The 10,882-nt window shown below is 35.1% G+C and overlaps 1 pseudogene across 1 annotated transcript; it reads left to right on the forward strand.

Moving 5' to 3' along the window:
• Positions 1–4,408, forward strand: LOC149076380 (cuticle protein 10.9 pseudogene; annotated as a pseudogene). The gene is made up of 4 exons (XR_016193950.1): positions 1–12; positions 1,822–1,896; positions 3,599–3,928; positions 4,042–4,408. The product of XR_016193950.1 is annotated as a cuticle protein 10.9 pseudogene (transcript).
• The last annotated feature ends 6,474 nt before the right edge of the window (positions 4,409–10,882 follow it).

Genomic DNA, 10,882 nt, shown 5'->3' on the forward strand with positions numbered 1-10,882 from the left:
ATGCTTTTCAAGGTATGTATTAAAAAAACGTTTAATATTTTTGATTCAAAATTAAACATTATTTAAATTTTTTCAATATTATTCTTTTTTTCTATTAACTTTTCAAAAAACAATTTTCAATTTTCGAATGGTAGTTCCAATGATAATTTTCAAAATAGTAAAATTTATAACAATTATATTTAAGATTTCTTAAAGTGTTTGAAATTGTAAATTTTTAGTTTTTAAATAACTTTTTTAAAACTCTTTGCAACATTAATTTCTAGTTATTTAAACAATTTTTATAACATTAATTTCTAATTTTTAAATAATTTTTTATAACATCAGTTTTTAATTTTTTAAATAACTTTTTTACATTAACTTTTTACTTTTTTAAATAACTTTTTTACATTAACTTTTTACTTTTTTTAATACATATTGTATTAATTTTTTGATGCAATTCATTTCTGAAATATTTTTAGTTTCATCTAATGTTCTTACATTTTACATTTTAATGTTCTTACATCTTACATTTTCTTCATATCAAAGTCATAATTTAAATTCAAATATCGAATCTTTTAAGATCTTAAGGATCTCTTATGATCTTTCGAAATGGAAAATTTCATAAATTTGAATCATCACTTGTTTATACATTACTTTGTCACATGTAAAATTTAAACTTGAGTAAATTTAGCTGTGACGATTGAAATTTTAAAAAATAATTTATTTTTTCAGTTTATTAACCACTTAATACTTGATATAAATAAATTGATAGCTTTTTTTTATTTGTTAACACTTAATTCATTAAAGTATATTCAAAAAAACATATTTTTTATATTTTTATTAAAATTTTCAATCCTACGTATTCGCAAAAATGATTATTCAGTATACTTTTGGGCTGTAGTTTAAGTGCTTTTATGTGCACGAAAGCATTAAATATGCATTCGGGTAATGATAAAGACCGTTAATGAATTCCCCCAAGTTTAATTAACAACAAATATTTAAGTAATTTAATAAGAATTTAAAACTTAATAAGAATTCTAATTAAATTTTCGAATGATAAAATGTACAAATATCCTATGAGTATAATGAAAATGATATAATGAAATAATTTCATTATTTCATTATATTATTAACCCTATGATATAATGAAAATGATTCTAGCTTCAATTATTAGTGTAAGACGCTGCTCATGAACGTCTAGTTCAGGCGTGCACTAAATTTTCAGATATGCGAGATAGATATTGCTCGCTTGCACAAACTCATGTATTTATCGTGTTTTGAGCACTGGATATTTTTTAGGAATACCTTTGAACTGAGGACTCTTCACCCGGTGGGCTATTTAGATAGTTTACTACTATGAATTTAATTACCCCTCTAACCGGCATGGACGAGATTTCTCGCCTTCTTAAAAGCGTTCTATTTAAGCGATGACAAGCCCAGACATTTCGTAGTTCTAATTTCTCATTGAAACGCATTTTCCCATCCCACCCCCACGCCCTAGTTTGAACTTGCTGAAAATCGAAAGAAAGCCGACTTCATTAAAAAAAAAATCGATGGCATTTTCTAGATGGGTTTAGTGATTTATGCTATGCCAAGTTGAAGGATTAATTTAGTGCTGCCGTTTATAGTACAGTCGAATCCCATTATAACGAACTCCAAGAGACCGGAGAAATCACCGAAGGAATCCCAGATTTTAGCATCATTTCTATTTAAACTTATCCGGGGGATTAGAAAAGGGTTCGTTAAAACGAGATTTTCGCTATAACGGTATTTGTTAAAACGGAATTCGACTGTACTACTGATTTTACATAAACTGCTCCTTAATTTTGTATATTTTTTTAGGCTGCACTTATCGCATCTCTCGCCGCTTTGGCCGTTGCCCAGTATGGTTATGGATACGATGGTCATCATGACTACGTAAGTATGAACTTTCCATTATCTATCAAACTCTTTCACGTGGACATTGTGGTGCTGCCATCTTTTGAGCGTTATACATTCTTCTATTGCCACCTGTAGGCTATACAAATAATTTTGGCTACCCTTCTCCCTTTAATTCTTTTGACCAGTCACTCCTCAAATTTACAGTTTATGCTAAAACCCACTTGGCCCTTCCCCTCCCCCCGTTAATTCTGTAAATACGCCTCTTACTATTACATACTTGCATTATTTACTATATATATTACATGCTATTCCTGTCACTCACATGTTGCGCACACTCTAGGCACGGCCGACTAGACATTCAATTGTTTAGTGGGCTATGCTCTAGGTCCCTTATTTTGATCGCTCCCTTATATATATATATATATATATATATATATATAAGGGATAATCTGGTTCCTCCCTCCCTTACTCTTTCTTTTGATCATTCACATTCTTAGCTATCTAAGAATGTGAATGACCAAATTGACTCACATTCTTCTGGGCTAAGCTAGGGTTACACACGGTTTTGGCCGCTCTTTTGGTCATTCACTCACCTGGCCCCTTGATCACTAGGTTCCTCCTACACTCAGCTGTTATCTAAGTCACTGTTTTAGTCATTCACTGACCTAGTCCCTCGCTCTCTAGGTCACTCTTTTGATCCCATTTGTGCTTACACGTCACTCACTGACCTAGTCCCTCGCTCTCTAGGCAAAGGCTGATTTATGGTTTTACTGCTCATAAGCTTCGAAATTTTTTCCACCCTTCTCCCATTTAAATAATTTTCTCGACCATTCATTCTTCAAATTTGCCGCCCCTCTAATCTTGCTGCCCTGGGCTAAGCTTTGACATTTGAAGACCAGACACACCCCCACTTCCTATCTAGGAGAGATATCGAAGCTTTCCCGAAGAATGGGTGCAACCGGAAAGCTTTATTAAAAACAATGAAACATGGCCGCCTCAGACGAAGGCGACAAAAAATAAAATATATGAAAAAATGATCGTCAATCTCAAACCACATATAACAGATAGATAAAATATAAACAATCATCGTCAATAGGCAGTCAAAACTATTAACAGGATTATAAGATGATGGCGTGTATAGCCGTTCATTCCATAAGAATCTAGTGATCGTCCCGAGTACCTGGGCTAAGCTAGGGTTATCAAGTTCGCAAACTCGAAATGAGGATGCCTTCGCCCGCATCCTTAATTGTGTCACTTTTCCCCAATAGATGGCGTTCCAACCAATAAAAAACCGGCCGCAATAATAATTTTTCCCAACTCTAAAACAGAATCGCTAAAAAAAAAGGCAGAAACAGAAAAAATTTTGGGAACTTCGACGGCTACTGGTGAATGCGGGGGAACACAAAAACAGTCATACCAATGAAGAAATATGTTTCAAAGTGGACAAAAAAAACTTCCCCAGAAAGAAAGAAAAATAATTCCGGAAACCTGAAAAGGAGGACAAAGAGCCGAATTTTCCAACACGTAGGAGGACTCTTGAAATAACATAAAAATGAGGATATGCCCTCCTGAAGGCGGACTGTTGGTAACCCTACAAGCCGTCCTGTAAATACGCATCTGGTTGGTGCTGGTATCTGTACTTCAAATTGAAGATGTCTTCTCACACAATACTTTTTTTCTCAACCTGATCGGAAACGTTTCCTTTCCACAGAGCATAATGAATATATATCTATTACAGGCTCCCATCCCATTCGACTTCGGATACGACATCGCCGGTGACCACGGTGAATTCAAGCAGAACAGACAGGAATCCGGAGACGGCAAGGGCAATGTTCAGGGAAGCTACGGATACACCGACGCTCACGGAATCTACAGACAGGTCAACTACGTTGCTGATGCTCACGGTTTCCGCGCCCAGGTCCAGACCAACGAGCCAGGAACCGACAAGCAGAACCCCGCCGACGTTGTCCTCGATGCCAACCCAGTCGTCGTTGACCATGCTCCATCATACGGAAAGCCCGCTTACGGACCATCCTACGCTGTTGGCGGTGGCTACGGACTTTATTAGGTGTTGTGGATATTATTCATCTCATTATTCAGAGATATTATTCATATCTAACGCTCACTGATGTTATTAGTGTTTACTAAATAATTTTTGCTTTCGTTTTTTTTTACTCCTAGGTAGTTAATTTCAAATTGCGTATGTACATATGGAAATGATTGGACATTTTCCCGCTTCGCAACTTCTCTTCGCCCTATTTTCCGCAGAACTGTAAAACATAACCCTGGAGAACTCGGTGTTGGATGTCCTGCTTTCAACCTGAACAGTTCTCTTATCGCATCATCAACTCGATCTCTTCAAGACTCCGGTACTTATTTATTTCCTGTTTGTTGTCCGAGTCCTGGAGATATCAAATTGATTGAAAAAAGAACACGTCGTGGTGACACGCACTCAGAAACAACAAGAAAAATTCAAAAGAAACCGCTGGGAAATGATCACAAAATAATCAATATGATTACCAAGCTTCCATTCCTTTTTTCGAGCTTCTATTCGTTTGTCTGTTTTGTTTACTCTTGCCACGGTAAATAAAATTGTTTTCTAAGATTTTTCATGCGTAATCATTTCAATATATCTACTTGTTGCCCATTTTATTTGTTTCTTCCTGCTTATTCACGCTGGAAGTTATTATTACCGATTGGTCGTTTTCCTTTTTGGCATCTAGAATACGTAATATGAAAAACAAATGACAATTTATTTTTGCTACATCGAGGCAAGAAAAATTAAAAATGTAAATTGAACGATGAAGACGTGCAAAAAAAAATATATGCACCTCGTAAACATTCCTCTGAGGAATTTCTAACGAGTTGGTACATGGCAGAACTTGTGATCTAAGTGTATGTGTGGCCTCAACATAGGGTTATCATCGCAGACCTCATCATGTCTTTCTTTTTGTCATTTTAAACGTCCTCATAGGTTTCTGATATTTCACCCTTTTGTCCTCATCTTTAGGTGGGAGGAATTATTTTCATTTCTTTCTAGGGGAAAAAACATTGCACTGCGAAACATACACATCTTCATCTCCATATGTGTTTATGTTTTTTCTTCCCCACACGTTTTGACGGATCACCGTCGAAAATCGCAGAAAACCAAAACCAGATTTGCCTGTATTAAGCATGGCAGGTGTTATTTTATATAGAAACGGCTTCATTTATACCTCACTATATACAACAATCCAAAAACATCTCTGATAGAAAGAAAAAACCACAGTTAACCCTTCTAACGGCAAACCCGATATATCTCATCAAACTTAATTTGCTTTATTTCAAGTCACCCCGAAATATCTCGTCAAACTTGATGCGCTTTATTTCTTTCACCCCGAGATATTTCGTCCTCTAAAAACGCAATGAAGCTGTTTTTACAATGAAACATGTTTTCCATCCCCTAACCAATCAACTAAAGTTAGATAAGAAGAAGGAGCGAGGAAAATAGAGAAAGAAATATATATGCTCAGTATAAATGATACAAAAATATTTTTTATAACAAAAGAAAAGTATTTCTCTCGCTAGAAAGCTACAACACGTGACAGGTGTTTTTGTGTGGGAAATGAAAACGATGGTCGGAATAAGTTTTCTTGCTAGGGGAAGCTGTTATCTGCTCGCAATCTCAAAGTACGTGGCAATTTGGGAAGGTGTCGTGATTTCAAATGTGGCAGTTATAATGTGGATCAGGAAAATTTTAAAATCCGCTTGAAGGGTTAAATAATCTTTGAAAGACTTGTTGAAAATTCTCACGTCTAAAGGCTGTAAATTCAACGTTAGTCCACAGGGTATCAAAGCCAACAACGTTTTCGATTTTTTCAATTTGTCTTTAACATCAGTTCTGTGGTGTTTGAACATAGCAACTTTTTGTTGCTATGTTCAAACAACATGTTTCAAACTATGTTCATGCTTTATCTAAAGTAGTCCAATGACGTCGCGGATCTTCGGAGGTCATGTAGCTACATGATCTGTTGAACAGTGGGGGGGGTAGGGGGGGGGAAAGGGGGGATCGATATCTCCTCCTCAAAAACCAACCCTTGTATAAACCGACCCCCTCCCCTCCCAATTAAGGAACACATTTTCAACATCAACAAGAAAACAAACTCGGCTTATATGCACAAGTATACATATACGTTAGGTCGAAAAAAATGAAATCCGCTTTTTAATTTCTAGTCGCAAGAAAGGAATACGTCAATGATGCAATTAAGATGTGACAGAGGAGGGTCTCTGATTGTCAAAGGGTTGTGAAAAAAATAAATAGCAGCTCTGCTTTGACTGGAGAATATTGTGGTTTTTCAGTAATGTGGCGCGATCTGTTGTTGCCAGTGGTAAGTAAGTCGTTGCCAAGAGGAGATGAGCACGCGTCATCATTACGCAGTTTCTTAATCTGGTAACCCTACAATATTGAATTTACAGGAATTCGTGCAAACGTATGGTTTTCATTTGCTCCAAATTTTTATTCCATGGAATAGTGGAATCAGACTGAGGACTGAGACAAAGACAGTTCTGCCATTATATGCCAAGAAAGCTTGGTGGTGCTGCCATCTTGTATTCAGTTAATAAAACTTTTCTCCTAGCTTAATTTCCACTGTGGAAAATTGGATTTCATTCACCAAAAAAAAAATTCGCAAAAATATTAAATTACTATCATTAAAAATTCTGTGAGTGAATTTTTCTGTATAAATCACAGTGTACAACCACACACATTGTCTGCTTCAACCATACACAGTATCGTAAAATCATGAAAAATCGCTATGACATCAAACTATATAAGTGGAGAAGAAAATTATCAAGATAAGTTACAAAATTACATGTATTAGCTCAAAAAAATATATCTATGCTGAGCATTTTTTTCGCTCCGCTTAGCTGAAAACTTATTGATTTTCAGCAAAGGAGCACGTGTTTCCTCAAAGAAAAAATACCCTGTTAAATTAATTTCAACAAGATTTAGGTATCAAAAAATACAAGGGATTTGAAATAAAATTCTGCATTTTTGAAGAAGTTTCCGGACTTTTTCCGGAAGAAGAGCCATGAAATAAGAACATCATAAGAAAATTATTTTCAAATTAAAAAAAAATCAAACTTATTGAAATGAAATTTAATGAAATTACGCTGTGGTCAACAATTTTTAATTTTTTTTTCCCCTATCAGTGAAATAAGTTTTACTAGAATAATTTTGGGCTGCTGAATTCAAATATGAATGTAAAAAATCGCCAAAACGTGCAGTATTCTCTGTGTACATGATAGTCATTTTTTTTAAATACATATACATAATGTAAAACTTACACATCTTGAAAATGGAGATAATTGACATATTTTTAATAAAAAACTACAATACATTTATTACGATAGTTATTTTATCATATAGTACATCGTTATATATGAAATAGCAAAAAAAAATTCCCCCGCACACATATAATATCTATAGAATGCACAAAAGCAAACAAAAAACGAAATTAATACTTTTAATTACATTAATACTTTTCTAGTATTTATAAAAACAATTTATTTATTTCTTATTTATGGTGTTGCCTTCTTTGGGGCCGTTCAAGTATTACGTCAGCAAATTTTTAGCCAGTTTTGACTTCCCCCCCCCCCTTGTCAGCCAAATTTCGTCATCAGCTCTCCCCCTCTGAATCGTAACGCATATTGGTGGGATCGGAGACCACACGGGGGGGAGGGGGCATAAGAGCTCGTCCCCCCCCCCCGACGATCAAAAATGTATTTTTTTGATGAAAAAAAAAAATTTTAATTGAAATTTCGGAACAAAATATCTTTATATATTATTATTATCAATTTCTGTTAATTTTAATGTTATTTGAAAGCTATGAACTCAAAATTTATCTTTAATAAAATTCATTCCGACCCACGCTCTAAGCCATATAATGATAAATCGCATGAAGGCCCTTGGCCCGCGCACCAAATATGGCCCTGGGGGTTATCTGATGCGGCCTGCCCTCCTCAAACCGAATTTTGTAAAAATGAACTAAGCGGCGCATTTACAGATCGCTTAAATGACCCGTGATACAATTCCAGAGTATTTAAGCGGCCCGTGGCACATTTTCAGGTCACTTGGATCCGCGAAACATTTAGAGATCACTAAAGTGGCTCTGTAGGGCATTTATCAATAGGGGGAAATGTTACTTCAAGTGCACACAAACTACTGAAAGGTTTTTCTCGTTTTTTGGGTACAGAAAAAGATGCCATTAAAAATATTTCATATTTTCATAAAGAGTGGTTGATGACGTAAGCATCATCCAAACCCCCCTCCTGTCATATCAAAAGTCAGCAAAACGGAACCCCCCCCCCCCCCAATTGATGCTGACGTAATACTTGAATGACCTCTTTCTGCAAAAACCAATACTTATCATTCATCATGCCTTGATTCCTTGATATTCCCTTTATTACAAGGGTGATCATAGGTCCCGTATTTCCCGGGACAGTTCCAGTTTCTTTTCCATTTTTCTAGCTGTCAAAACTTTTCTTGCAAAAATGTCCCGTTTTTTCACGTATTTTCAACGAAGGCAGGTTGACTTTTTATTCTCCAGATGAACGATTAGAATTATCTTCCCAACTTAGAAATTGCATTACAAGAATTACGTCTACAAATACGAATTTTCATCTCACATATTTGTCATGCAACACATGTGGTTATCATGCAGCGAGTTCTATGGGAAAACAAAATCACTTGATATTTCCTTATTTGAGTACTTACTTACAAATGTTTCTTTTAGTTTTGTCTCATTTAATTCAGGAAAAATTTTTCTTTTAGGTCCGAAAAACGTGGGCCAGATTTGTTCATGGTCTTCATAATGTTTTCTATCAGCCCCACGGGAGCGTACGCAGGCTCGACTTAGGAGGGGTCGCAAAAACGTTAGTAAGGATTCACAAGGATTTTCTCTTCGAGATAAATTATTAGTTAGTGACCATCAAAAACTTTTGAATTAACAGAAATTTATTAAAATAGCAGATAAAGGTATTTTATCAGTTTTTCGATGTTTTATTTTTTCACAAAAATATTAAAAAATATTTTTAGTTTCTGATCGTCTTGGGAGGAACAAAAGCCCCCTCCCCCTGTCCCCTGCGTACACCTTTGATCAGCTCCAATTTAATGTTAAGTGGTAGCAGCAAAACATGTAGCAAAACTTATTTGAAACATTAATTCATCTGCGACATCGACTTAACTCCATTTTCCGACAAAAGGGTTGTACGTAAACATAAACCCTGTGTTTCTCTTTCAATTATAAAAAACGGAGAATCCGGTTGCAATTAGAGGTAAAATCAGAGTGTTGCCATTCCCCAAGTTTTAGATGGCGAAAAATATAAAGCATATTTCTAGTATCATTTCACGTGCATAGATTAAATATATGAGTTTTAAAAGTTATTCAAAATTAGATGCCATATAACAAACAAACTAGACGTGATGGCCATTTTCTAGGGTCAGATTTGGAATCAGCTCCCAAAAAAATTAATTCAGAACAGAAAAATTTTCCATGTTAGGAATAACTTGTGTAGACTAGTGTTATTTTTCTTAACTGGGGAATATATACAAGATTCATTTAGATCGTAAATACAAAAAATTTTAAGCATAAATGTTTCATATCTGTTCTTTGTATTGTCTTCATAGAATTCATTACCAAAAAACATTTGCAGCTATTTATTCATTTTTAAATATATTTTTTTATGTTTCGTAATTATATGAAATTTTCAGGGTATCTCGATTTCATATTTTTTTAGCTTTAACTCCAGGTGAAATTTAGGTACTTAAATGTAAATGAGAGTCGGGGGACAGTGTTCGCCAATAATTGTTACGATAAAATGACAGTTTTTGAAAGTACCCCTCAGCCGCGTGAAAGTCTACTAGTTATCGCGTGAACTGAATTATAAAACCCGATTAAGGGGTTCTTGAAGAAATTTCACTGGCAGTGCAAGATGATAAACTAAATAAAAATAATAATAAATTTTGAAATCGTTTTGAATTGAAAAGACTTTATATGCGTGTCTGCGAGAAATAAGACACTCCTGCACGGATATGGTAATTTTATATGTTTGTTATCGTGTTGAGTATCATAATGTGCTATGTAATACGATATTTATTTTACTACTATGCTTAATCCATATTCAAAGTTTGTTTGAAGAAACAAACTCTTCAGCAGTTTACAAATCTATACAAATAAATTATTTTAATCTTTTCTTAGTGATTGGGAAAGCTGAACATCATTTAAAAAGTAACCAGTAAGAGTTTTCTTAGAATAAAATGTCAGAAGTCTAAAATCCTTGGGCTCAAGTCTGATCCAACTTTTCAACACCGAGTAGATAAAATCTAGGGGATGTACATTTGACATCTCGGATCTAAATTTTCCGGTTACTGGCGCTTACATAAAGTTTTGATTGTGATGCTGACATTGGTGGATAAAGCACTATTTTGGGAAGTTGTTTTGCCTCAACCACGAATCATTGCCTTAAGCTTTACGAACGTTTTAGACGCAGAAGAGATTGAAGAAAGGTTCAGGTCCAATCATGTGGTCATCAGTGGCCCCTGTCGAAAAAAATTTAAACTAATTCCGAGAAAATTCCCTCGCCCCTCGTTCGAATAAATGTTTTGTGAAACTGCATTCGAGTATACCAATTCCTTCAATTTTTATGAATTTTCAAACGATTTAAGAATTTATGGGACACCCTGTACTATTACTAACTACAAAACCTCCAACTTCAAGAAGCGAATGGGTTCTCCCATTTAAAAAAAAGTCTCCCCACAAAGAACAATCATACCTGAAGCATAATGCACGCGTAATACAACAGGCAAATAGCCTACCGAGTTGTTGCTTCCGAATTCGGAAGGTAGATAGCAGCAAAGAGAGCATGCGCTTGAATGAGAAAACCATTCTTTTATTATTGTTTTTGTATTACTACAGTATATATTATCCTGTGAAGGGCTTCGTAGCCTTCATCTCACTGGCACATGATGTCCGCAAAAGACGGA

This window comes from Pholcus phalangioides, unplaced genomic scaffold (assembly GCF_987345545.1).
Source record: "Pholcus phalangioides strain wild (caught in Gottingen) unplaced genomic scaffold, Ppha-v1.0 ptg000015l_1, whole genome shotgun sequence".
In the NCBI taxonomy this organism is placed as follows: Eukaryota; Metazoa; Arthropoda; class Arachnida; order Araneae; family Pholcidae; genus Pholcus; species Pholcus phalangioides.